Source organism: Nothobranchius furzeri, chromosome 19, assembly GCF_043380555.1.
Source record: "Nothobranchius furzeri strain GRZ-AD chromosome 19, NfurGRZ-RIMD1, whole genome shotgun sequence".
Classification (NCBI taxonomy): Eukaryota; Metazoa; Chordata; class Actinopteri; order Cyprinodontiformes; family Nothobranchiidae; genus Nothobranchius; species Nothobranchius furzeri.
Window position 1 is genome coordinate 5527656 of NC_091759.1, and position 27997 is coordinate 5555652.

A 27997-nucleotide genomic window follows, 5' to 3' on the forward strand; every position below is an offset into this window, starting at 1 on the left:
TTGAGGTTTCTCCCAATTTTTTTTCCTTTTTACTGTCTATTATTACAAGCAATAAAAATCCATATAGAAGACCATTCAGTGAGTTCCAGAGTCATTTTGTGTCTAGGGGGCTGGATGGAGGGCTGAATGATGGTGTGGCTGGGGGCAAACGACAAGCAGCTGTGGGAGGGGGGAGGAGGGCGGGCAGCGACGGTGGGCGGAGCTCCTGTGAGAATCCCCATCGATCAATCTGGAGGAAAATACAGAAAGGCAAAATGCATAAACCATGAATTTCTAACATGTTATATATGTATGAATCCTGAAACCAGCATTTTACAAACAACCACTAGGAGGTGTCTATTATTTGACAGATGGATAACTAGAGAGCTATTCATCAACATGAATATGTAGACGCCCCGTTCGGTGCTGGAGAACATAACAGCATCGCTGCCATATTGGGTGGGTACCACACTCTCCAAACCCAAATGGAACAACGCAGGGTGGGCAGCTATGCCCGTTTTTCATGCAGCCTATGGTTGCAACAACCGGAGTCAAGTTAAAGTCCCATTAGTCATCACACACTGGTAAAATTCATCTCTGCATTTGACCCATCCCTATGGGGAGCATTGAGCTGCAGCTGTGGCTGCACTTGGGAACTAATTGGTAGTGGGGTGCATCTCTACTTGCCTCACGATTCGATCCGATTCCGATTATCTGCCTAAAGATTTGATTTGAGTCTGAAATGCATCACGATTCTTCACACAAAATTTTTCATTCCTTAATAAAAGCAGTAGAATAGTTCTCAATTTCTTTTTTATTTCGACATCCCTGAAAAACAGATCATACATCTATTCACTATAGTGAGCAACAATTTTTAAAGTGTGCTGCCTATAATTACTTAAACAATATAAGAAATAATGTTTTCTGTAGAGCAGCTTTAAGATAGAATACAACTGAACTTAAAAATTGTAAACAAATGCTGTGTTGTGATTCTTTCACATCCAGGATCCCAAAACTGAAATTAGCCCAGACATCCGATTTAAATGTAACGGGTGCATCTTTGATTACTGGTAATGTTTGTCCTGTATCCCTGTCCGCCTTTTCTGTTTTAAATTGGCGCTAGGGCAACGCAGTGTTCATGTCATTGCAATTCTGCCCCCAGAATTAGTTGTAAAACCTCAAAACTTTATTGTCCTCGCACGTCCAGAACAGATATAGGGAGAAAATCTCATTATGTCACGTTGCTGCATCGATGCAGAATCATGCACGCACGGCTGAATCGCGATGCATCTTAGAATCGATCATTTTTCCCACCTCTACTAATTGGTGGCTTAACACCCCCAATCCAACCCCTTAAAGCTGTGTCAAGCAGGGAGGCATTCAGACCACGGGGTGTCGACGTAATCACCCTTTGCACGTGATGTCACACCACTCATGGGGCCGCCCCCTTTGCCATGATGGTTGGCAAAAAGATAGTTTACACCCATTGAAAGTCCAGTGAAGCGAGTGAAATTAAGCCAGATTGTAGCCTTTTATTGCTTTTATTCAGTTGATTTCAAAGCTTCGGTGTAAAGTGAAACACTGTTTGTGACATAATGTTATAAACCCAGCGGGGTAAATTTAGGCTAAGTCGGCAACTTACATCTGTAAACAGCTGCAAAGAGAACTTAAGCTAGTGTGCTACTTCCACTGATAACTGAACTAGATTACAAAAAACTTTTTCAGGCTCTGCTTTTCCCTTTGTTTAGTAGTCGTGTCACTCACTGTTTACATGCTTTAGCTAACCAATATGGTAGACCCACGTAATTAGTAGGGATGTCCCGATACAACTTTTCTCTTCCGATACGATACAGATATTGCAGCCTTCAGTACTGACCGATACCGACATCAATCTGATATGATATCTTAGGGCTGGGCAATAAATCGAAAATGTATTGTTATCAAAGTTTCTGACTCTTAGCGATAATTTTCCCCATGTCAATAAATTTGATTTAAAAAATGAAAAGATGCGTTTAGGTTGGCAGTGTTCATGTCCCTTTAAGAAGCTGTACCACCTTGAGTTATGAAAAATGTGACTCAATGTAATACATGTGACAGCCCCATCTAGTGGACAACTTTTATTTCTGCACATAGCTGTAGTTTTCGTCCATTTATCGTTATGGAGATGAAATCCTCAGCATATCGTGATATTGATTTTAGGCCAGATCGCCCAGCCCTACGATATCTGCACAAATCATACATACTTTTACCCATTTCATAGTGTGGAATGGCTTGATCAAGTGAAATTACTCAAACAAAAAAACAAAAGCCTGCAACTGTAAGTATTATAAACTCATCATTTTTTTAATCAAACTTTGGTTGCACGAATGTGAACAGCTTAGGTTAGGGACATAAGGAAAAATACACAATATTAGTCACCGACCAACCGCTACAAGTTGAGTGTCTAAAGTTTCAATTTCACACATTGCGAAAATCCTCATGCAATGTTTTGTTATCCTGCTTCAAATTCACGATGAGGTTAGTCGGACATATTAAACTTCCCCGGTTCTGTTTCACCACGGGAAACCTGTGCATGACAAGTTCTGCACTGAGCAAAATGGTCTTTTTCGGACTTTAACGAAAAATACAGCCACATGGCCGACATTGTTCCTTGCTACTTTGCTAGCACACATTGTTCTGACCGCGTGGACTTTGCATGCTGGATCTGGGTGCTGATGGATAGAATTGCTGGAATGGAGTTTAAAGCGGAACGTACTAAAATCTGAAGATTTTTTATGCAGTCCAATATAATCCGATAGTGTTTTGGGGCCGATATCAATATCGGAACGGGACATCCCAAGTAATTAGGTGACATTAGGTGCAAAGGGTCAATATGATGTGGCATTGTAATTAGGGATGCTCCGATCCGATCACGTGATCGGAAATCAGGCCCAATCACGTGACTTTTAAAAGATCGGAATCGGGTGTTAAAGATCGGATTTAACCTTATAAAACAACAAGCATGACATTTTTAATCAATCTTGAGTTTCAAATTGAATAACAATGGCTTAATTTTGTACCAAGTTTCACTTCCTCAATAACGACTTGACAACACCATACGGCAGCCGTAACGTCACACGTTTTAAAGTGGACCGTGGAATTCAGGTAGCAGTTAGCTAGCAGGTTAATGCTCGTCTCGCTCCAGGAGAGCAAAAAATGTCAGCGGTTTGGAATCATTTTAAACTGCACTTTATTTGGGAGCCTTAAAGTAAAAGTTGAGCTCCATGTAGAGCACATGGAAGAGGTGATTTACCAGTTCTTTGCAATTTGATGTTGATGTTTTATACTTGAATGGTGAAGTTCGTACATCACTTTGATTAGGCATATCTTTTGTTCGTTTTAATAAACTAGTCAGTCAAAGGCGCCTAAGATGTATTTTATTTTGTTACCTGACTGAATTATGCAACTACCTCTTAGAGGTGGAGGTAAGCACTTTAATTTAACTTCTATTATTGTGTTGAGTTATTTTACAAACCTTTTCTACTTTTCTATAAAAACAAATTTGTTTACATATTGTTGCACCACTGATAAGCTACAAAGATATAATTTTGTTTACTTAGTTTGAAGTGCTGCTGCACTAACAAAATGTTTCTACTTTCTCATGGTATCATGTTGGATGCAGTCATATAAATAATAATAATAATAATAAACCTAACAGGTCAATTTGGGTGCAGTCTCCCTTTTTTCTTGCTATTTTATTGTATTGCTGAAGTATCGGATCGGGACTCGGTATCGGCAGATACTCAAAATCAAATGACTCGGAATCGGATCGGGAGCAAAAAAATGTGATCGGAGCATCCCTAATTGTAATTTTACAAAAAGTAAAAGAAACATAGTGTTAGTGTTTATTTTACTTAAAAATTGTAATTTTGTAGAAATTTATTTTCATGTGAATCATTGGAAACTAGTTTTTAATTCAAGTAAATAACTGTAAAACAGTTAAAAATTGTTATTTTACAAACAATTAATGGTAAAATAAAGAGATATATTGTGTACTACTTTGGCAAAAACTAGACAATTAATTATGTGTCTGAAACTTTATTCTACATCGTAAATATCCAACATTGGTTAACCCAGTTACAGCTGTTACAACTTTAGCTGTTTTATTAGTACAAATTCCTCAACATGAACACCAGAATAAATATTAAAACAAATGTTTCTATGTAAAGTTGTGAAAAGACTCATTTTCTAACAGTGTCTCTGGTCCAAGCACATGACACAACGTCTCTGATCGTCTTTGAATCAGAGCAGGGAGTATGAAAGAACACAATGTGCTACACAAACAGAGGTTTAAAATTGCGCCACAGTTTCAAATGGAGGGGTTGTGTGTGTGTGTGTGTGTGTGTGTGTGTGTGTGTGTGTGTGTGTGTGTGTGTGTGTGTGTGTGTGTGTGTGTGTGTGTGTGTGTGTGTGTGTGTGTGGCTCAAGAAATGTTCACATGAAGAAAAAAGGGTAAAAGTCTTGAGCCATCAACATCCCATACTGCGAAAGCACGAAAACAATAAGCATGGAGGTTTAATGAGACTTTGCTGTTTTTAAGGAGGGCAACGAAAAGCAAAGACAGTGTGCCTTTTTCTGAGTGTTTGAGTCCAATTCTAAAAAAATAATGGTTATAAAGACAGAACAACTCCTGGAAGACTCAGATGATCACAGGTAGTGTGGATGCATCGCTTTGTTCAAACTGGAAAGGGACCAGTTCCTGTTTGAGCTGCAACCTCAGTGACAAAAAAAAAAAGAATAAAAAAATAAAAAAAATCAGGAAAAACCAAAAAATATACAACACAGCATCATGAATAAATCATTGTCACTAGCAAAGGAGGAGGAAGAAGACTTTTTTTGGGTCTGCAGCTCAGTAAGGCCATGTACACGTTACTGGGTTTTTATAAAACTTATTATTTTTCCCGCACATCTAGAAAAAACCTTAGTTTTCATCCAAAATATCTAGTGCGTTATGAAGCCAATTCATAGGCATGTTAAGCCTGTAGGTGGCAGTAGCTCCCCAAATTATCTTTACTGAAAAACATTCCTTAGATGCTGCTATTTACACCCACAAGAGCTAGAGATGCTCGATTTTTACTTTTTTACCGATATCCGACATATCGATATTGTTTGACTCTTCATTTCTAATACCGATATAAACTGATACCAATATATCAGTTGTGCAAAAACAACTATTTCTAAGACAACTATTTATTTTTATGTTAGTAATAGGAAAAGTATCATGTTTATTTTGTGTGTATTAGTAATGTACTTTTACTTTTCTGTATATTGCAGCTATGACGATACGATAAGAAAAACAAGCCTTGGGTGAAGAGTCTTGTTTTTGTTTTAGTCGTTTGTTAGCTTGCTAGCTACACATAGCTAAGTAGGGCCAAACTAAAAATTTTCAAAAGCTTTACCTCAGATCTGTCATATTATGACATTTTGAGAGAGAGGAGAAGTAGCTGAAGAGTTTGGTGTATAATGTGTATAGTATTTCAAAGTTTTTAAAATATTACACTGCAACGCTAATATTAGTGATAGACCGATAATATCGGACATCCCTATTTAGAGCTTTTCAAAAAGTGCCATGAGATATGTACATCTTATAAACATACTAACAAAGCGTACAGGTAAAATGAAGGGTTAGGTGGCTCAGTTATGAGAAATTCTCCCCATCACCCCAACCTGCTGTCTACTGCAGGTAAGATACTGTCTGCATACTAGTACTTTGCACAACCCTACTTCACGAAAACTAATTCCTTTCTTCAAACTCCAGAGTTTCTGTGCAAAACAGCACCAACATAGACTGATGGGGAATTATATCAACACATGCTTAACAGCATTCAGATTCGCATCGTGTTCCAACTTTAAAGCTAAAAACAAGACGTATAAAGTTCAAAAAGGGATGGTGGGTGGAATAAGTAATGGAGAGAAAATATGTTTTGGGAAGACAAATTTGAGTCAGGCAAACAGATATGAGACTGACAGATGGAATAGATGAGAGGTTAAAAATATCAAGTCTCCCATCAAAATGCTTTTCTTCATTGCTTCTCTTAATTATTCAGGATAATGTCACCATTAAAATTTAAAGCGCGCTGAAGATGGTTGTGAATCTTTGATGATGCATATACACATAAGCTCCTCCCCACCTGAGCTCACACTGAAACACACACACTGCAGCAGATTACATAACAGCCCGTGTCCTTCACACTTTCACATGTACACAGAAAACAAACACTTTCTTCTGAGTTCACTTCAAATATGAGAAAGAAAAAAACGCAGACGTCCAAATCTGTGACAACAACTTGAGATCTGGTTGAACAGACATAATTAAATGGTTCATATGAGATGCAAAACATGAGTTATGGTTAAACTGGGAGTCCCAAGAAGAACCCGACAGGGTGGAGAAGCTGCAGTTATGCTGTGAAAGTACAAATGTAAGGTTCACAAGGCAGTAAACAGAAAATATTTTCTGTGACCGTATCTTTAGTCGGGCTGCTTGAAGGAGGGGGACATTGTAAGTGATGTTACTTTGGTAAATATTAGGGATGTAAGAAAATATCGATATGGCAATATATCGTGATATTTTTTCCAGCAAAAATATATCGATAATCAAAAGCAGTGCATCTTATTTTTGGAAGAATTTACATGCAAACATTTGTGTATTTTCTTTGCTTTTGGTGCAATTCAAACGCCGACCGCTAGTTGGCAGCAGTGTGCAGTGGGTTTTGTTTCAGTTTCAGTTGGGACTGTTATTGAATTTTAAAATAATAAATTCAGTCTAAAAAAATCGCTAATATCGTCTGACTGATTGTATCGCAATACATCGTGATATATTGTATTATCTCCCCTGTATCATGATACCTATCGTATCGTCGTAATTTCACCTATACACATCCCTAATAAATATAGACATTATGATTATACATGCCTAGACTCCTCCTAACCCCAACTCTTACCTGCATACACACACTTTAAGTGATTAAAGATACAACTTAGTCTCATTTTTTAACCCTCCTACTGTCCTAATGGGTGTGACCCTGCGAGGAAAGTTGACCATTGAGCAGGGTTGATGGTTTATCCCTTGGGTCCATGTGGCTGGGTAAGGAGTGAGCACCACCTCACCCCTGCCACATGGACTTCAAGGGATGAACCATCAATCCTGCTCAATGGTCAACTTTCCTCGTGGGATCACCCATAAATACTGGGAGGGTTAATGCATTTGCAGTGGCCTCTAGTAGAAATAGATGCCTTGTAAGTTGTTCTCTGGGGAAAAAACCTCAAATGCTGCTGTTTGAGAATGCAGAAGTAAGCTGAAGACGAAAGTGGCAAAAGACAGAAGGAGTCTATTTCCTGATGTCTGGGGTAACGTGACTCAACAGCTGACTCGGTTTTGCTCTTCAACATTGATGTTTTATCTTTGCAAATAACTCGAGCCTGAAGGAGTTCTGCTGTGTTGTGGAGTTGCTAATGCTAACGGTTAGCTTCTACTAGCAGAGACGTTCTCTGCCGTTTCCTGGATGCTAAACCAATAACAGCCTTCCCCGTCATGAGCCAAGATGGGCGAGTCCATGAATGTTGAGTGACAGCGTAATGTAGTTCTGTTTGGCTTTTCTGAACAGAACGTTTTCCTATTTTCTATCAAAAGCCAATTCAGGAGATAGGGGAAGAAGACCATGTTCACTTTCAGCCTGCCCTTTATGTTTTGCGATTGTGTAAATCATCAAAATATGTTTAAAATGACGCAAATCACGATAAACTACCAACTTCTTAGGATAAGAATAACCCTTTTTTCAGGGGAAAAGTCAAAACTGAAATACTAATTTTATCAGTTGTGCTCAAAAGAAGAAATTATGATTTTCAATTAGAATATTTGTCACTTTTCTTTAATAAGCACAACAAGACTATCACTTTAAAGGGAAATCAACAGTCTTAATGCTGTCCAGGTTGCGTATAAAAAAAAAGACGTAAAATATGGAGAGGAGAGAAAAGGTTTTTTTGATGGTATAAAAACATGTTTAAGAGACACAAATATTAAGTTGTTCGGCAGAAAGTAGACGTTAATATGAAATAGCAATTAAAAGATGTATTTCAGTGACCTAGTGTGAGATTGTAAACGTTTTTAATGAGAACTTGATGGCCCATAACAGTAATTGGGCTTTAAACCACAGTTTATAAGAAAAATAATATTTACGAGCAAAAGGAATTATATGTTCTCGAAATGTCAGCGTAGCTGTTTTTACTTAGAGATTCAGTGCGAGAGTCACAAAACAATCATATCACAAAAGGAAGCAGCAACAAAAGAAAAGGTGTTGAGTTAAAAAGAAGGTTTCAGTGAGATGGGTGTGGTGCAGGAACTCATGCTAGTAAAGAAAACCGTGGGTGAAAATCTTAAGAACTATAAACATGTTGACAGGCATCCCAACTGAGTCTCTGCCAAGGTGTTGGTAGGTGGGAAACATTATGTGGTAGCTTTGAGAGTTTAGCTCCCTCAGCTAAATAACCAGTATAAATATCAGCTGTTAGCCAGTAACACCGACAAACATGACAGACATTTAATTTATATCTGAATAAGGGAATAATACTACTGTAAAAATATTTTAATATACAGCTGCACTAAAATAAATTGTGCTCAGAAATTGGTTTTATTAATTTGCCTTTTGCTTTGTGAACAGATAGCGAGAGTAATAAAAACCTAACTTTCCACCGGATTTGTAACAAAATAGGTACATTTTTACCGTGACATCGGCAACGCGTCTGTACTGGGAGTGTTTTCAGATGTGCAGCAGCAATGAATGTGTTCTGCATAGCTAATACCAAAAGATCACGAAATCACAGGAGAATTAAAAAAAAATCACGTGTGATTTCACTAGTTCATGTCATAACAGCAAAGGAGAAAAATGGCCACAATTAACCAAAAGGTCTAATTTCCGGTCTGGCTTAATCTGAATTGCTGAGCTTGATGTTTTACCCCAGCTTTCCACCGGATGCATAAGCATTGCGCAACATCCGTGATTAGGGTAATACGAGGCTAATAGTTGTTGTTGTTAGAGTCGACTGACGAGTTTACACAAGTTGCTCAACGGCATGTGCATCCCAGTAGCGTTGTGTCATGTTGCTTTGCTAAATTCACGCTTTATTGCTATTTTTTCTCGCTTCACATCCAGAACACATCAAGCTCTGCAGTTCAGATTGAGCCAGACAGGAAGTCAAACATGGCAGCAGTGTAAAACATCCAGCAACTTTCAAAATAAAAGACAACTGGAGACTTCCAGTTCATAACTTTTTTTTAAGTGTAATTACCTGTGAAATGTTTGTGGCTTAGGTAAAAAGTACAGAAAAACCCCCCAATGCTGTCTTTTTCCTTGCTTGTTACAGCGTGAACTGCCGAAACCATGTACAGTCTTGAAATTTTCCGGGGACCTTGCGGGACCAGCTTGGTAAAATGCTTTAAATACCGTTTCGTATCTGAAACGCTTCTGGTGGGAAGACGTTGTGGGGAAAACACATCCATTACTTTATGTGCTGCTTACTCATTTGTTGGATTGAAAGGCTGGGTAGAACGTAAAAAATAGACCAAAAGCATCAAGCTAGCAGAGAGCTAGCCACTATGATTTGGGGACAGTCCAAGGCACGCCGCTCCGCAGCAGGTGGAAACAACCCTCATGACTAGGAAACTGATCATTAGCTGTGTTTTGCCCTTTGCAGACTTTCTGATAGTTAGTTATAAACCTTCAAGTTTGGACGTTACTTAACTTTCCTGAAATAATATAAAATATAATTGTGGTTCTTGTGCATTATTAAGAGCAGCAGATCAATTTTAATTGGTTTAAAATACATGGACAAGCGGGTTCAGACAATGGATGGATGGATGGAAATAAGTTTTAATGTCTTCTGACTTTTAAGAAAAAGGTTTTTAAAGAAATAAGTTTGATAAAATAGGGGCATCAATTTTTTCTGCTGCTCTCGTAGAACACAAACAGCAGTGAATGCTATCTGATCATAGGTCTGTGCACAGGCAGTACCTTATTGTTTACATGCATGCTTTGCATGGGTGAGCGTCTGTAAAGCAAGTTCTGCTCATAGAATTACACCACCAGGGGCCTGACATGACAGAAGAAGTAGGTGGGGAGGAAAATATAAAGGTAAAGTTGAAGAAAGCAAAGAAGAGAAAGGAAATTATGAAAAAAAAGATCCAACAACGATTGGCAATGGAGTTTATAGTAGTGGAGCTGGACAGAAAAGAGAGGGAAAGAGGACAGAAATGAGGGCAGGATGGAAGGTGATGCCTGTAAAGTTCAAGGACAAATTAAGAGTGCCGTCTCCAGTGTCTCACACACACACACGTGCTGCACACGCGCGCACACACACACACACACACACACACATACAGACAAACAGGCCTATTTTAGTGAGTGTTTATTCTTGTGCCAGAGGAGATTACCTGTCACATCAAGATGAAATCAAAGCAAACCCTGTCTCTTACTTTATACACCAAATCTGTTATTCCACCCTATCTTCACCCCATCTTTCTCAGATGAGATTATATGAGTTTGAGTATGAGGGGTCCTTAAAAAGAGAAATATGTGATGCTTTATGTTGATTGCATAACAGGATTCATTATAATTTAATCCAGAGTGGGTCGAGTCTACGGACATGAAAAATTCAACGTGCATCTATAAAATGCTGCACTTTGGACAGTCACAAGACCTTCTCTTTAATCAGTCTAAACAAGTCAATATTCTTATGTGATATAAAAAAAGATCCCGTTTGTTTTAGATAGTCAAATATAATGATATCAGTAAAATTTGTTGTTCGTGATGCAACCATTTCTTCATGAAGAAAAATGCTGATCAAAGACACCGGTGGATACAAGTTCATCTAAAAAGGAAAGGAAAGAAGTGACTTTTGCAGAGAATGGCTGATCCTTTTACGTTCATTTCTCGTGTCTTTTTACCAGCCTTCCATGGCTTTAAGCATGCTTAAATAAACAAACCGTTCCGACAACATAAATTAAATTAACTAGATCAATTATGCGTGGAAAAAAGGCATTTGAATGAGAACAAGAACTTGGCTTTGTTTTAGTGACGTAGGTTGGTCAGAAAACATTAAGGTATAATCTGTCCTAATAAACTCATTTGGACAAAAATAAATAAACAAATAGATAAATAAATAAATATAGCATTTTATAGCAAGCCTACAATGGCAAATTTGGAAAACAAATTAGCGTCACACATTTTTTTTCAAGCCTCTGAACAATGTGTGTGTGTGTGTGTGTGTGTATATATATATATATATATATATATATTAGGGGTGGACCGTTACGGCGTTAACGCGCTGCGGCAAAGCCAGACTCTTTTCGCGCGATTAAAAAAAATGACGCCGTTAATCTATTCTCAAAGTTGGGTTGGGATCTGGTTCTATATTAAGTAAGCTATGATGATATTGCACGGATGGATACCTGGTTGGCGCGGATGTATACTCGGCGCGGATCATCGACATACAAGGCGTGGATGTATACGCGCGAAAGAGAACATCTTTAATGCCGGAGGAATCTTCAAACGTGATGTGCCAACATGGATGCACCTATGAAGCCGTTGGGTTTGCTCCAGGGAAAATTTATTTTTAAGAAGCTTCCCAATGGAAACCTTGACAAGACTAAAGTTGTTTGCACCTTGTGCAATGCGGAATTTGTTTACTGTAGAAGTTCTTCCAGTCTCAAGTACCACCTAAACGCTAAGCATCCCTTAGCTAATTTGGAAGATGCTGGACCACGTGTTGCGCAGGGGAAGAGTTTTCGTCAAACTACTATGTTTGAGTGCAACCGAGGCAAGCCCATCAGTGCAGCTCTAGCAAGTAAGCTCACTGATCTCCTTGCTCAGTGGATTGCCACGAGCTGCCGGCCCATCAGCGTGGTCGAAGATGATGGGCTGGAGCTTGTTCTCCAGGCGGCCACGGGTGACTCATCCTACAAACTACCTGCGAGGCGAACAATCGTGAGGAAAATACATGACCAGCATGCAACAGAGAAAGCCGCGAAAGATGAGAAGTTGGTGGAGGCAACTTGTGTAGCACTGACTGGGGACCACTGGACCTCTGTCAGTAATGATAACTACCTCGGTGTTACTGCACACCTCATCGATGCCAGCTGGGAACTTCACTCCTTTGCTTTAGTTAGGCTGTGTCCTTTTAAATTTCATAATTAACCGAGAGGTTAACACGCGAGAGGGAGTGCTGTTGTGTTGAATATATGCATTTGTGTGATTCATATCATTAATACGTAAATAATCACACCAGTGCTGATATTTAGCACAACAGCACTCCCTCTCATGTGATATTGTTTCTATACAACAGTTCTAAGAGCAAATTTTCTTATTCAACAATAATAAGCGACCTAAGATTATAATTTGTTAGTTTATTCAATCATTTATTTAGCTCCGCCAACACAAATGGTTCCAACTAGAAAGCTGTTGCTAGGCAACACAAAAATAACACAACATAACATTAGAACGCCTGATATTGTCTGTAAAATGTCCCAGTGCTGTTGTACTCCAATATCAGCACTCAAGGAATGTCTCTTGTCCAATCAAATTACTTGGTTAGAACTAACTGTTGTATAATTTAATTTAATTAGCCTACTTATTAATTAGCACAACACCATGAATTACCACCACATTATGTTTGCTTCTTAATGATTGCTAGTTGTTTACTGCTTGTGAACTTATTCTGATCTTTGTTTGACCGTTAGGTGTGATGAAAACAGAGGAGCGCCAGTTTGCAGACGCATGTGCCAGGCAGTTTCTTGACGTTGCTAATCAGTGGGGGACAGCTGACAAAACCAGCACTATTGGAACAGACAGCGCTCGTAATATGGTGGCAGCAGGGAGGATACTGCCATTCGAGCATTTGCCCTGCGTTGCACATGTTATTCAGAGAGCTATAGTAGTGTCACTTCGGGAAAGTGGTTTTGATGGCGTTCTGGTCATGTGCCGTAAAGTGGTCGGACATTTCAAACACAGTCCAGCAAACTCAGACGAGCTGAATGCCCAGCAAGCCTCCCTTGGACAAGAACAGGTACAACTTGTGCAAGATGTTCCAACACGGTGGAATTCCACCCTTGAGATGGTCAAACGCGTGAGGCGAAACAGAGACACACTGCACACAACGCTGTCTCAGCAGAAGCACAATCTTGCCCTCCCAACAAATGCTGAATATGAGAAGCTGGCAAAGCTGGAGAAAATGCTGGAGCCATGCAGGTATGGTCTACAAAGATAACATGTTCATGAACTGGCAAACAAGTGCTTTGAAATGTCACTTTTGTATCTAAGAACCACCTGCCCTTAAATGTAATGTGATTAAGAATTTAAAAAATGTGTAATCAGAGTCAAATGAATTGATCATTAATTATTTATTACGCTGTCTCTCTCTCTGTGTGTGTGTGTGTGTGTGTGTGTGTGTGTGTGTGTGTGTGTGTGTGTGTGTGTGTGTGTGTGTGTGTGTGTGTGTGTGTGTGTGTGTGTGTGTGTGTGTGTGTGTGTGTGTGTGTGTGTGTGTGTGCGCGCATCACTGAGCTGCTTGGTGGGGAAAACTACGTATCCTGCTCTGTGGTTATACCTGCCCTGTGCCACCTCCAGCACGCAATGAAGATCTCAGATGATGATCCTGCCTATAGTGTGCGATTCAAGGCTGCCTTCACCAAGGACCTCAACCAGTGAAGGGAGAACATAAACCTGGAATGGCTTAAGGTATATCAGACACAGAAGATAAATGCATTATTTGACCATTATGATCTAAAGGGGTTCAAATGAAGGTATGTGAACTTCTTTAGTTTTTTGAAGATGTTTCCTTCTCATCTGAAGAGCTTTGTCAAGTTTGGCTAGAATATGGGAGGGTGAAGCCCATAAACCATAGGTTTACGCTTTACGTTGTTGCTTGTGCTCTGTTCTGTTGTTGTTGCTTAACAAGCAGAAGCTACCAATGCATATATGGAGTTTCTGTAAAGACTGGGCACAGCTGCAGTTTCTTTCAGTGGATGGAGACACGCCTTGTGGGGATCTTGAATAGCCCAATAACATCCTCTTCCAGGATGGTTAGTGGTGTGTTGGAGGAGGGGAGACATGCCTTTTGTGAGGAGACTTCTGGGGCCATGGAGGTGTAGGTGACCTTGTTGAAATGGAGATGTAGCTGATGGGTGATGTCCTGGTTGGCTGTTGGGCCATCATAGCGGCAACCAAACTCTCTTTCTACATTCACTGATTAGAACTTGTTTAGCCTGTTGACTATAGGTCCTCTGTTGAGTGGGTTATTTGGCTTGGCAGTGATTTGCCTAAGCGCCCTTTCCACACAAAAGTCGAGTCGTTAGCTGAGAATTGTTCTTTCAGCCTCTCAGGGTACCTTGATATAGCATTTTTCACCTCCCTGCTGAACCTGTATTTCACCTCTTTTGTAGCTCTCTGTGTCTTTGTTTTTAAATGCAATCTCCTTCTCCATCTTGAGCTGACTGAGTTTGGCCGTGGTTTGTCGTTATTGAAATACAGTCTGGTGAGTGTTGGAACAATGCTGGAATCACAATATTTTTGCTCCACGCACAAAATTTTATCCACAAGTGCACGCTGCGCTGCGTGCACGTCTGCGCTCGGCAGGATGTAGACGTGGCCAGAATAAATGAGGAGAAATCACGGGGAGAGTACAAAGGGTTACAGTTGAAGAGTAGGCATTCTAAATCAGGAGAACAGTGCTGGGAGATTATGGTCACATCAGAACACCAAACCAACTGTTGTTAGTATAACACACCTACACCTTTTGGTTTTGCCAGAGAGATCGCTCTTGCGGTCTGCGCAGTGGAAATGAAAGCCATCTAGTAGGTTGGTCAAATGAATAGATGGAGTCATGAACAAATATGGAGGTTAGATTTGGAAAGTGAAATTTTCATCAATAATAATTATTATGTTTTATTTATTAAAGGTGGCGACTGCCTTAGATCCACGATTTAAGGACCTCAAGTGCTTGCCCAGAGCAGAGAGGGAGCCAGTGTGGGTAAAGCTATGTGAGTTGGTGAAGGGACAAGAACCTACTCTGAAGCCACTCAGGGAGGAGAACCCTGAGCCACCCAAGAAGAAAAGAGCCCTTCTACTAATGGGATCAGACTCAGATTCAGATGAGGACACACCAGTAGACAACACTGTGGAGAGGTACAAGGTAGAGCCCAGTGCAAATTTAGATCAGTGTCCACTGAAGTGGTGGTCAGAACACACTGCTGTGTATGGCAAGATGGCCCACATTGCCCGTAAATATTTGGGGACTCTTGCCACAACTGTCCCATGTGAGAGACTTTTTTCTTTAGCAAGCCATATTGTGCAGAAGAGAAGATCTAGTTTGTCACCAGACAATGTGAACAAGCTGGTCTGCTTGAGTAACTGGTGGAAGAAGGAGAAATAGAGCTTGGACTGATTGACCAAATGCTACTGACTGTAAATAGTTAATCATGACCTATTCTGTAGACCTACAGTGCAGAATTTGTTGAACTGAATAAACAGCTATTAAACACAAATACTTATTGATCATTATTTATTTTCATCATCAGTTATCGTAGTAAAACTGCTTTATCAGTCTGTGATGCGTTATTGAAACAAGAAATATGCCTCCATTCTCAAAGACTTGCTTTTATTCATTATCTAGGTAGCACACACATATGCCTTTGGCAGAATTTGAATGAGCCATTTTAATCTAGATTAATCTAGATTAATTCCAAGATTACAGTGAGATTAATCTAGATTAAAAAAATTAATCTATGCCCACCACCAATATCAAAATGGATGAAATCCCACCATCTCCAACATATAATTTACCAATCTGGGTTCAAAAAGGGCCACTCCACTGAGACTGCTCTGTTAGCAGTGACTGAATCCTTAAAAGAAGCTAGAGCGACAGACAAATCCTCAGTGCTTATCCTGCTCGACTTATCGGCAGCATTTGACACTGTCAACCATGGCTTCCTTTTGTCCACACTCTCTAGCATGGGCATCACAGAGAAAGCACATGCCTGGTTTGAATCGTACCTCACAGGACGATCATTCAGTGTATCTTGGCTTGGGCAATCCTCTACCGTGCACCATCTTGCCACAGGAGTTCCCCAGGGCTCAGTACTAGGACCTCTTCTCTTTGCCATATACACCACCTCACTGGGTGAGATCATTCGATCTCATGGCTTCTCCTACCACTGCTATGCAGACGACACCCAGCTCTATCTGTCATTTCCACCGGACGACCACACTGTCTCTGCACGGATATCAAACTGTTTCTCTGACATATCAAAATGGATGAAATCCCACCATCTCCAACTCAACCTCTCTAAAACTGATCCACTTGTCATCCCAGCAAAACCATCCATACAGCACAATATCTCAATCCAAAATGACTTCCTATCTCTGGCTCCTTCAAAGGCAGTTCGAAATCTGGGTGTTGTGATTGATGAACACCTGACCTTTAAAGATCATGTTGCCTCTGTTGCTCGTTCATGCCGCTTTGCGCTGTATAACATACGAAAGATCAGACCATACCTAACACAACATGCCACCCAGCTCCTGGTGCAATCTGCTGTCATCTCCCACATCGATTACTGCAATGCCCTTCTAACTGGTCTTCCAGCCTGTACTGTGAGACCTCTTCAAATGGTCCAGAATGCAGTGGTGTGTCTGGTCTTCAATCAGCCAAAAAGAGCACACGTCACCCCTCTGTTCATTGAGCTCCACTGGCTACCGCTAGCAGCACGCATCAAATTCAAATTGCTAACACTAGCATACAAAGTCTGAGATGGTACGGCTCCCATATACCTGAATCCTCTTGCAAAGGCTTACGTCTCGGCCCGGCCGCTCCGGTCATCACAGGATCGTCGGCTAGCAGTGCCTACACCATGCTCAGGACAATCCAGACTCTTCTCATGCATCGTTCCACAAATGTGAAATGACCTACCAAGCACTACCATAACAGGGGCTTCCTTTTCAATTTTCAAGAAACTCCTGACGACCCTGCTCTTCAGAGAGCATCTGCTTAACTAGCACCCTCCCTGCACCTGTCCCCCCTCTCTACCATCCACTCCTTCTTCCCTCTTCTCCATGATTGATGTCAAGTTGTTGTTATTGTTGTTGTTAGCTTCAAGGGCAACATGCCGATTATCACTTGTAAGTCGCTTTGGACAAAAGCGTCTGCTAAATACATAAACATAAACATATAATTTATTATATTAGGGATGTAAGAAAATATCGATATGACACTATATAGTGATATTTTGTCCTGCGATATATCGATATTCAAAAGCTGTTTATCACATTTTTGGAAGAATTTACATTAGGGGTGGGCAATATAAACGATATAAGGTAGAAACGATATAAAATTGGGCAATGATAGAGTTTTTGGCTATATCGCAATACCGCGATATTGCGATAACGCATGATGTCACTAAGAAGTGCACCTTGCTGACATTGGGGCAACAGAATGGCAGTGACTGCAAGCATGGAGTGGGTGGAGGAGGAGGCCTATATGCCTCAAGTGGCACATATTTGCCACATGAGGATATTTAAAAGCATGCCATTTTGACATATATATAAACAGAGGAAAAAATATATCGCAATATATATTGTTATCGCACATGCTTCAGATTATATCGCAATATATATTTGAGGCCATGATGCCCAGCCCTGATTTACATGCAAAAATTTGTAGTTTTTCTTTTGTTTTGATGCAATTCAAATGCCGACCGCTAGTTGGCAGCAATGTGCAATGGGTTTAGAATTTTTTGAATTTGGAAGAAAAACACTATTTGAAGTCACGGACAATAAAAAATGTTTGGACCTAGAAAAGAGCAACTGGTATTTAGCGCAATCTTGTGTCCTCCGTCATTGCGGGTTCCCGGTTCTGGCAGAAGCATCTCGAAGGAGATACCCAAGGACAGGGGTGAGTGATCCGTTACCGTGTTTGCGTTCAAAACCTAGCTTGTTCTGTAAATTTGTTAAAGTAGCTTTAACAAACACAAAAATCCATAAAAGTTTGACTGTGATATAAGGCTTACTTTATTGCCCAAAGTCATTAAAATGTTTTTGAATAATTTTACGGCCACTAACTCCTCTAGTTCAGAGACGTATGGATTTTGCAATACGAGTGCAGTAATAATCACAGTTACAGTCCTCATGGGAAACAAAAATAGGATTTTTTTAAAATCTAAAAATGCAAAAATTTTATTGCAATGTTTATATCATTTGTACTCCTCCAAAACAGGCCTCATTTTGATCATTGTCTGAACAATTACATTTATAAAAAAGCAAAAAGGTCATTATAATATTATAACAGTCATTATTTTATGGATGTTAACATACTTGCCATCTTAAAAGCTCACAGAAACAAATAACAAACTCAAACTAGTAGTTATTTCTTTCCATCCTGGTGAGTCAGAAAAAGAAATAGAAAGGGGTATTTTGTTACTGTGAAAGACACATACAACATTAATTTCCAGAATGGGACAATCTCAGAGACCTGATCTGGAGCTTTACACTATTTGAGGATTAAAATCACTATAAAATCTGAGGAATTCCTTCAAGAATAAAATGATACGTCTAGAGGTGAGGAGGAGAGAGGATGTAATCTAACCTGCAATTTGAGATGTCTGAGCCACATTCTTGGACATTCACTCCAGTCTGTCCCTATTGTCCTTGTGTATACGGTCCGTGTAAGTGTGTGTGGTAGTGGTGGTGCAAAGTTTATATACCAATAGCTGTGTTTCTATTACAGGAGTTTTGAGAAAATTCTGGGAGGAGAAAAATGACAAGGGGCAAAACACGATGGCCTGGTCCTCTAAGCCATTGTGTCTCCGTGAAAAATCATCCCTTTCAGGACTTTGCCAAGACGTCAGCATATCGGGACCGTTTCCGCAGTGATGTCACTGATCAGCTCCTAAAGGCGTCCACAGACATAAGAAAGTTTTATGCTGCCAAAGAACGCCATAATTTAATAGTTTCAGGGGACAGGGAGGGTGGTTGTGCGATGTAAAAAGCAGCGTTCAAGGACCAGTGGAAACAGGCCTGGTGTTTTTACAGCCAAAATACAAACGAAGAGAATTCTACAGCAAATCTGTTAAACTTTGTACCCAGTTAAAAGTATCAAATTTAAATTATGACCTGAACCGTATTGGAATACGGTTAAGTGCCTTGAGGGGACTCATCGTGATTTGACGCTATATAAATAAGTTGGGCCTTTCTGAAGATTTCTATCAAAGATACTTTGAAGCGCTGAAACAATTTAGTCTCGGGTACACGCGAGAGCATGCACACAAAGAAAACATGCATTACAAAGTGCACGGAGCATGGTTTGAGATGAATAACTCTCACATCACACATGCTCCCAGATGTGTCCAGGCTACAAACACTTTAGCGCTTCAGTGATGCTGCAACAGTCCAAAGGAAAGTGACTCTACTCCCAGCTTTGGGAAGCAGATGGATTAGGATAACAGAGGTGGATTGGATAAGTGCAGTATTGTGCCGTTGCTGCTGCAGTGCAGTGAGCACAAGATGTGCTTGTGGGCACATGTGTATCAACGTGCACTAGCATCAATGACAAATCCCCCAATCATAACACAAGGCTTGTACACTATATTGGCTTTTAGGAGCATGATGTAATATAAAGTGAACACACACACACACACACGCACACGCACGGTTTTATTCTGACTTAAACAAGTCTCCTATTAAAACATCACCTGAATTTGAAAGCTGCCATCTGCCCCCAGGCAGGTCAAATTTCTTGCATCATCATCATCATCATCAGATAACATTATTGTGTTTTTGATGGCGGGCTGGTCTCCAGCTGAATTTTTCTACTGAAGACCAGTAAAGCTGCAAAGGCAGGAGAGACTGACCTCATAAAAAAACCCTCATTGTTTTTCTTGGGTTTTATTTTCTTTACTTAAGACTTTTCGTAATGAAACTCCAGCCTAGCCGATGGCCTGGTCCATCCATCAAAGAAGAAGAAGAAACGAACACATTTGAAAGACGCCTCACTAGAAATTATGTTTAGTTTCTTTGTCTTTTTGGTATCTTGGTGATAAATAGGTGAACAGCAGCAAATCCCAAACAAGCAGCTAGTGTTGACGTTTAAATGCAGGATGCTTTGCCTCTCACCCATAATGGGTTGAAAGTTTTAAGCTTTTAGTCCCTGACTCACCCGTTTGGGCAGTCGCACGAAAAGGACCAACGTGTGAAGAACAATTCAAGGTGTGAATAGTTGTGAAACCACATGGGGAGGAGAGTCAAGACTGATCTGATACCAAAATCTAACACTTGTCTTTGAAGCCAGGGACGGAGCTAGGGGGTGGCTACTTGGGCTCAAGCCACAGATGTTTTATGAAAAGCCCCAAATCTAAATTTTGCTTTTGAAGGTCACACCCTCCTGCATCTACTCAACACGACTCCCACACAATAGAGGCTAACGACTCATCAGAGGGTAGGGCAGAGGGGTGTTCGTAGGTAGTTTCTGATTGTTAAGCAGCAATAGAAAACTAGTTTATTTACTTGACCCTCCCATATTCCAGTAAGAATTAACAAAGCTCCTTGGATGAGAAGCAACACGTCTTTAAGAAACCAAAGATGCCCAGTTGCTTTCATTTGAACCCCTTTTCATCACCGTGACCTGGATAACCGAGAACCTTCACCAGTTTAGAAGTGGCCTGCAGTGCCAAAGTCTACCAGAGAGGGCGCAGCTGCATGAAATCTCCCCTGAAGGTTGAAGCCATCGGTTGAAGCTTGTATTTTTTTTCTCACTTCGTCTATTTTTTTTATTTCAAATGAAAATAATTTACGTTTACATTACACAGCTTGTCAACTTTGCTTTTTCTGCAAATTTACATGAGCCAAAGGAGGCTTTCAAATCACATGATGTTGACCTGGCTTTTTGGCTTATGTGGCAAAGATTTTAGGCACGGCTGACCTAACATAAATGGAACTGGAGTAGGCTGTGCTGTTGCAACAGCTTGATCATTCTAATGATTATTTTTAGCCCAGATAACTAATAGCCTGGCTAGTTAGCTCTACAGCTGGCCTACATACACATAGCAGCCAGTTTATATGCATACCCACACACACACACACACACACACACACACACACACACACACACACACACACACACACACACACACACACACACACACACACACACACACACACACACACACACACACACACACACACACACACACACACACACACACACTTGTGTTTGGGCTAGTTATCTACTGTTGGGCTTGTGATATTTCCACTGAGGGATTCAGACAACATCTAGCAAAGGCTGAACGGTTTATCTACATCATCTGTGATAAATCATCATTAACTTGCAGCAGCAGCAGACTCAGCTAAGGTTTGCATGTCTTTGTGACATTTAGGACCACAGAAATTTGGCATCTTTATACAAATGAGGCATCAGGTAAAAGTCGTGTTAAATCCCGCAAGTCTGGTTATTTCTGAAGGTTGACACTTGTAACCCTACTTCTGCCCTCAAGTGCTGCTCCTCCTGTCACACGTTACCACAAACGCCGTTCCTACAACCCCCCACCTGCATTCTGACATTCTGACCCAGGGGAGGGGTGTTTGTGTATGCCCTCCCCCTCCTCTATGACGATTTCACCCCGCAGGGGACCTGATGATCACATAAATGTAAACAAGAAAAAAAAAAAAAAAAAGAGCAAACAAAGATGAAATACACCGCTCGTTTTCTACTTTCTGGCAAACGATGTGACCACGAACGGCCTGTCACACTATAAAGTTTTGCTTCTTCTTGGCATCTAAACAAAAAAATAAAACCCTAAAGCTGCCTCTGAGTCAGTTCACGCATCGGTGATCGACTCAGCACAAAAGCCTGACAGTAGTCCTCACACGGATGTTTTTGTTTTCGTTCTGCAACCAACATTTTTGTTTTATGTCAGGGAATTTGGCAGTGAGCCAAAATGAAGGATAAGTGCATGTGAAAGAGCCACACATGTAAAAAAAAAAAAAAAAAAAAAAAAAAAAAAACAGGGATGGAATAAAACCTGAAGGTTGCACTCATCTAATGGAATATTCCACTACATGAACACACAAGTCTTCCTGGTTCTCACACAGCATGCTTAGTGCTGATAAAAAAACCACGAGAAGATAACGTGCCAAACTGTTTGACCTGCATCTTCCAGATCGACTACTTTAATTACAAACAGAAATAAATCCTAAAAAAAACCACTGTAGTTATTTTACAGAAAATCATTATTAAACTTCATAGATTTTCTTTATTCCTTTACTTCCCCTTTTCACATGTTGCTTATCCGTCAGACAAGAATAAAGACTGGTGTGACTTTGGCGGCACAGAGACCAAAGTGTGACTAAACACCAACCAAGAGCTGTGTCAACACCACTAATTTAAAAACTTGCAACATGTCATTATGTTCGCCTGAAGATTCTGCTTAAAGAGGACGAGATCAAATCAACCAGCTTAAAAAAGTACATTTAGCATGTATGTTATGGTCATAGGATCAGGATTCAGGTTCATCTGTAGCTCTTAAAGAAACAATCTGGCGTTTTCTCCCTTTTCAGGAATTATGGAGGATTTTATAGAAATACTAGGGATGTAAGAAAATATCGATATGGCAATATATCGTGATATTTTTCCTGCGATTATTACATCGATATTCAAAAGCCGTGTATCTAAATCTTGAAAGAATTTACATGCAAACATTTGTGTATTTTCTTTTCGTTTTGTGCAATTCAATCGCCACCCGCTAGTTGGCAGCAGTGTGCAACGGGTTTTGTTTCCACCATTGAAATGTAAATCCTTCCATCATGGTTCAGATACCTCATGTTAAACATGTTACGTATCAGTTTGGACTGTTTACTGAACATTCTTTCAATAAAAATAGTAAAAAAAATAAATTGTAACGTCTGACTGCATGTATCGCAATATATCGTGATATATCGTATCATCTCCCCTGTATCGTGATATGTATCGTATCGCCAGAATTTCAAAAATACACATCCCTGAGAAATACGGTACCTAAATGTCATAGTCTTACCTTGTATTGTGATACAATGAAGGCAACAACACATATTTTTTCGCTAAGCCTGCCTGTAGGACCCCATGCAATTAAACAAAGCACTGCTCAACGTTAGCCAATGGGTTAGACATTCGCCTACGTACAGATGTCACAAAGCGAGCATGTGTTTGTGGAAGTATCTATGCAGATTTGACAACATTTCTTATAGAAAAGTAAGTCTAACTTTTTTTTTTATAAATGAGTAAACAGCATATTGGGAGAATAATAATTGTAAAACGATGTGTTTTAGCTCTGGTGGCCTGCTAGAGGTGCGCATTCATGAAAAAGAAGTGTTGCTTTCAGCCGTAATCACGTAAGTAGGGAGAGGGGTTTAAAGTGCAATACATTTTTCTGCCTCTAGATGGTGACCTCTGAGAACAAACTCCAGATTTCTGCTTTAAGCAAGTATCTCATGGGACAAATGCTGACAAATTGCAAAATGGAGTTTGTGAAGGAGTTAGAAAATTATCTCCAAATATTTGCAAGTGATCTGAATTTCCTATGGATTTTCCATCACACCATCTCTACTCTAGTGTCCAACTTGTGTCTCAAACTAGTCAATGTCTGAGAATTTTAGGATTAAGGTCCATTCATACTCAATATTAAACACATGAACAAAAACGTGTATTTCATGGAGAAATTGCACATGTAAACAAGAAATAAAGCAGAAAGTAAAAGAGACAAAGAAGAAAAGTTTTTAAAAATGGGGGAACTTTTGGAAAAGAGGCTTCGTGAATGTCTAGATTACAAACTTATCTGTGGTGCTGCCAGAAAACACCAGTTGGGAACATATTGGATGAAACAAGCAGGTCAAGTGGGCGATGCTGAACTCTGCACTGCCCCCTAGAGGCTGCACAGTCTAACAACCGTGTGAGGCATGCTTCAAAGTTATACTTCCCTTTACCAACATTAAAAAAAGAATTACGTATTAAAAACATGGCAAGCATGCAGACCTCAATAGACTTAAAAGATACAGCACAGAAGGGCTTGCAAAACGGTCTCGAGCAATCCCCTTAACTGTAGCTAACAAATAAATGTCTTATGCTAACATCCCAGCAACGCCAACATATTTCTGTAGCTAGTAGTTAGCTTAATCGTCTCACTGTTAAATCACGTTAACAGACTGAGGGAAAAAAGTCATCACCAAGTAAACATCTTTAGCATTACTGGTTTTCTATTAAAATACACTGAAGTGATCAGGCTCGAGGCGTGTCACGTCTAAAACAGTCAGGGTGGAAACAATTCTCTGTTAATCTATTACAGAATGTGGCAATTCTTTGATCTCTTTGCTTTGGCAGCTCCTCGACACATTCAAAACCTTCAAGACGTCATACTGGAATACCACCTAGCCCTACTAAAATATGTAGCCAAGATGCTAAAAGCTAAATAGTTACAACTAGCAGATCAGCTTCGATTCGAGAAATGGTTAGAAAAGGACATCACTTCCTCTTTCGTTTTCGTAAAAAGAAAAACACAAGATGGAGCAAGTACTCCGAGTGCAGTATTAGTAACAGCATTAATGACGTTACTGGCAAACAGCCACTTCTCTCCTCTCCTCGTTTTCCCAACACAACAGACAGCCTCTCAGTGTGCAGCACCATTCAGATGGTGTCATCTGTAGAGACTCTGTTCACATCCAGAGGCCAGACAATCACTGCACTGTTTGGTAAGCTGTACATGTATGAGAATTTTTTTAAGTGGAAAAACTCCTCACCAGGCACAAAAAAAGGAGATGTGTTTCTTTGCTGCTTTGTTGTTTTGATAGAGAACATTTTAAGCCATCTGCGGGCATTTTAGAAATGAGACTACATTTTTTATGATCAGATTTACAATGAGAAAGACATTGAAGTTAGCAAGCATGTTTATGAAATTCTGATATTAGAGAACTGTTCTCCCTCCTGAATCCATGTGTTGAGTAAATAGATTTAATATCTCAGATTACATGTCTTCGACTGGGGCAACACAGCAAACACTCAAGAGATAAATGTTTGAGAAGAGGGCGTGGCACGTGCCTTCGGGGGGCTAAGATACATTACACCAAGACAGAGCCGCTCACAGCCATCTTTGGCATCCGGGCAGCTTTCTGATAATTAAATTAAGACGCGTGGCTTCATTTAGTCATTGGGCAATCACCTCCTTAGTCAGTAGCGGTGAAACTGGACATAAGCTCAAAAAGAAACAAATGAAAACCTTTTGCGAGGAAAGAAACTCGGAATGAAGATGCTTTCGCAAAAATATGGTGACATAAACAGACCTGAAAGCAACGCTGGTCAGGCCAAAACTGTCTTCCTCAAAACAGGAGGAGGCAAAAACAACGTAAGTTCTCTTGTTTTGCTGTTTTTCCATTTTGGAAAAATAAAAAATTCTCCAGGATTTACATTAGAATCTCTAAACCGAAGCTGAAGAAAGTTCCATCAAAAGCCAGCTTGTTTTACTCAGACGCCCAAGTACAAGAAAGTGAAAACTCCCAATCCCAAATGATTATTTATTAACATGGAAAAAGAAAATCTCTTGCAAAAAAAGGCAGTTGTTTTGCATTAATGTTATTAAGGAAATAAAAAAGAATTCAGATCTGTGAAAAATAGCGGTGCTTCTGTTAATTTCTATCCATTTGAAAAACACAAGAGTTAAAGTGATCAAAAAGACACGTGCTTTGTTTTATTTCAATGCTGTATTATTTTTTGGCCCCAAAAATAAAATAAAATCAAAACACAGTCTTTTAAAGTGATGACGTGTATTATCCCTGGCCATAGGGGGCAGTTCGTACCTAAATCATTGCAAGCAAGCAACATTTATGTGTTCGAGTAAGACCTTACCAACGGATGGTCATTACGGTCAAAAATCCCAAAGATATTAAATATACAGAAGAATTTTAGCAATATCAAACATTTATCGTCTAGAGAAAAATTTAGAATATTTTCCGGATATTTCTGGTTGCTATTTCCAAAAGTGGTTAAAAATCTCCTATTTTCTTTACGTTCACCAAATGTTAAATTCAATAAATGCGGCTTATTCATACATATTTATAGCAAATAATTTAGAACTACTATTATTCAAACTTTGTTTCGGTGTCATAATAAATTCCCTTGATACTTATTTTTTAAATTTAGCATTTTATTGGTTCTTAATAGAAAAGTTGTAAAGGTGAACCCATTTTCACTCCATTACTTAACAGTTTTTTATACCAACGTTTAGATTCTTATGAGAACAAAGATCAGTTTGTGGGCTTGTTCTAAAAAGGAACCTGCATGCTGACTCAGCTTTTGCTAAAACTCAAATCTCTTTCACGTGAACAGATCTGGACTCACAGAAAAAGTCCACTCAGCACCATTTAAGATTAAAGGCTGAATTTTGGCTGTTATCAACAAGTCTGTGTGTGCATTTGTGCCCAAATTAATAACAACACAACTATTAGTCAGTTTTTAACTTCGATATGTGCTTTTTTTTTACGACTTTACTAGAAATAATAATAAATCGTTACAACTCAAGTTGATATTTAAACACTTTAGAGTTTGTTTATGTGTGGAAAAGTGACAGACTTTGGTACGTGTGACTGATAAAAGGTCAGTTTGTGTGTCTGCTTACACACACTGGAAATATATAGAAGCATATTCGAGTTCACACGACGTTCTGCTCGTGACCAATGCATGTCTGGCCACAGCAACATGTTTTCATCACTGGATGTTGACTCAGCGGCGGCTGATCGTCAGCAAAGACTTCATCAGGAGGAAGTCGACTGCTTTCACTTCAGCTGAACCTGCTGCTTACTCAGCGTGAAAACTGAAACTTCAACTGCATCACCCAAGAAAACAAGAGCCTGACACACCAGTCCCCACAGCAGGGATGTGTTTGTTAGCAGGTCAGTTTGGTGGTTTGAAACAAAATCTGAAACCAACATTTGCTGCTGGGCATTTGCATTATTTATCCGGACAGCTGGGATGTTTACGTGCAGATTTAGACTCACCAATAGACTGTGAAAGCTTCATAAATGTCTCTGAGACGCCCTTCTTTGGTCCAGGCAGCAATCTTAAGCCCTGTGTCTGAATACAACACACACACACACACACACACACACACACACACACACACACACACACACACACACGAAAGAGTTAAATTCTAAAAGAAATCAGCACACAGTGTACTGTACACACACACACACACACACACACACGCACTTTATCAGCTTTTAATGTACATTAAATCAATACGTTCTCCCTTGCAGGAACATTTGGACGTAAACAAATATAACGAGAGTGTGTCGTTTAAGGGAAATAAAGCAGAGTTTTAAAATAAGACTAAAACGTTTGAAAAAAAAAATTAATGGTTGAAGTTCAAAAATATTTTTAATAAATATCTTTTGTCTGTTTAAAATTCCCAATAGAAACAAAACAGTAACGATTTTTCCTAAAACTTCCCCCGGTGTGAATATAAAAGTAGGAATAGTGACGTCATCCTGTATTCATTTCTAATTAAGCGCACTTTCTAATTGACGCAGGCTGACCTGTCTCCAGTTGCCTCCACCTCTCTTTTTTTGTTTTTGCAGGCCTGCAGAAACTACTGTAACACCACCCCCTCTACCTCCTCTCTGCAGCAGCAACCTGAGATGCTGTGTGTGTATGTGTGTGTGTGTGTGTGTGTGTGTATGTGTGTGTGTGTGTGAGCCAAATGTTTAAAAGCCGTCCGTCTCGATCTCCCGGTGAGGCTGCTATTTTACACCCGGACACCGCGCTCACCTCGCCGGGTCCTATCACCCGCTGGCTCCGTGTTCGTGTCCGCTCCGGGCTCGGACTGTCGCTCGGCTCTGCGGCAGCTTTGTTTTTGTTGCATAGATCCTCCACTGCTGCTCCAACCGAAGCCAGGGCTTTAAATACGCCTTTAACGAATATCTGT

At 39.9% G+C, this 27997-nt stretch overlaps 1 long non-coding RNA gene across 1 annotated transcript; it reads right to left on the reverse strand.

Annotated features, from left to right (window-relative positions):
• Positions 1-27991, reverse strand: LOC139064268 (uncharacterized). The gene is made up of 3 exons (XR_011517335.1): positions 27841-27991; positions 27069-27144; positions 1-229 (listed from the first exon to the last, which is right to left on the reverse strand). It is a non-coding gene; the product is annotated as an uncharacterized lncRNA (long non-coding RNA).
• Positions 27992-27997: the final 6 nt, after the last annotated feature.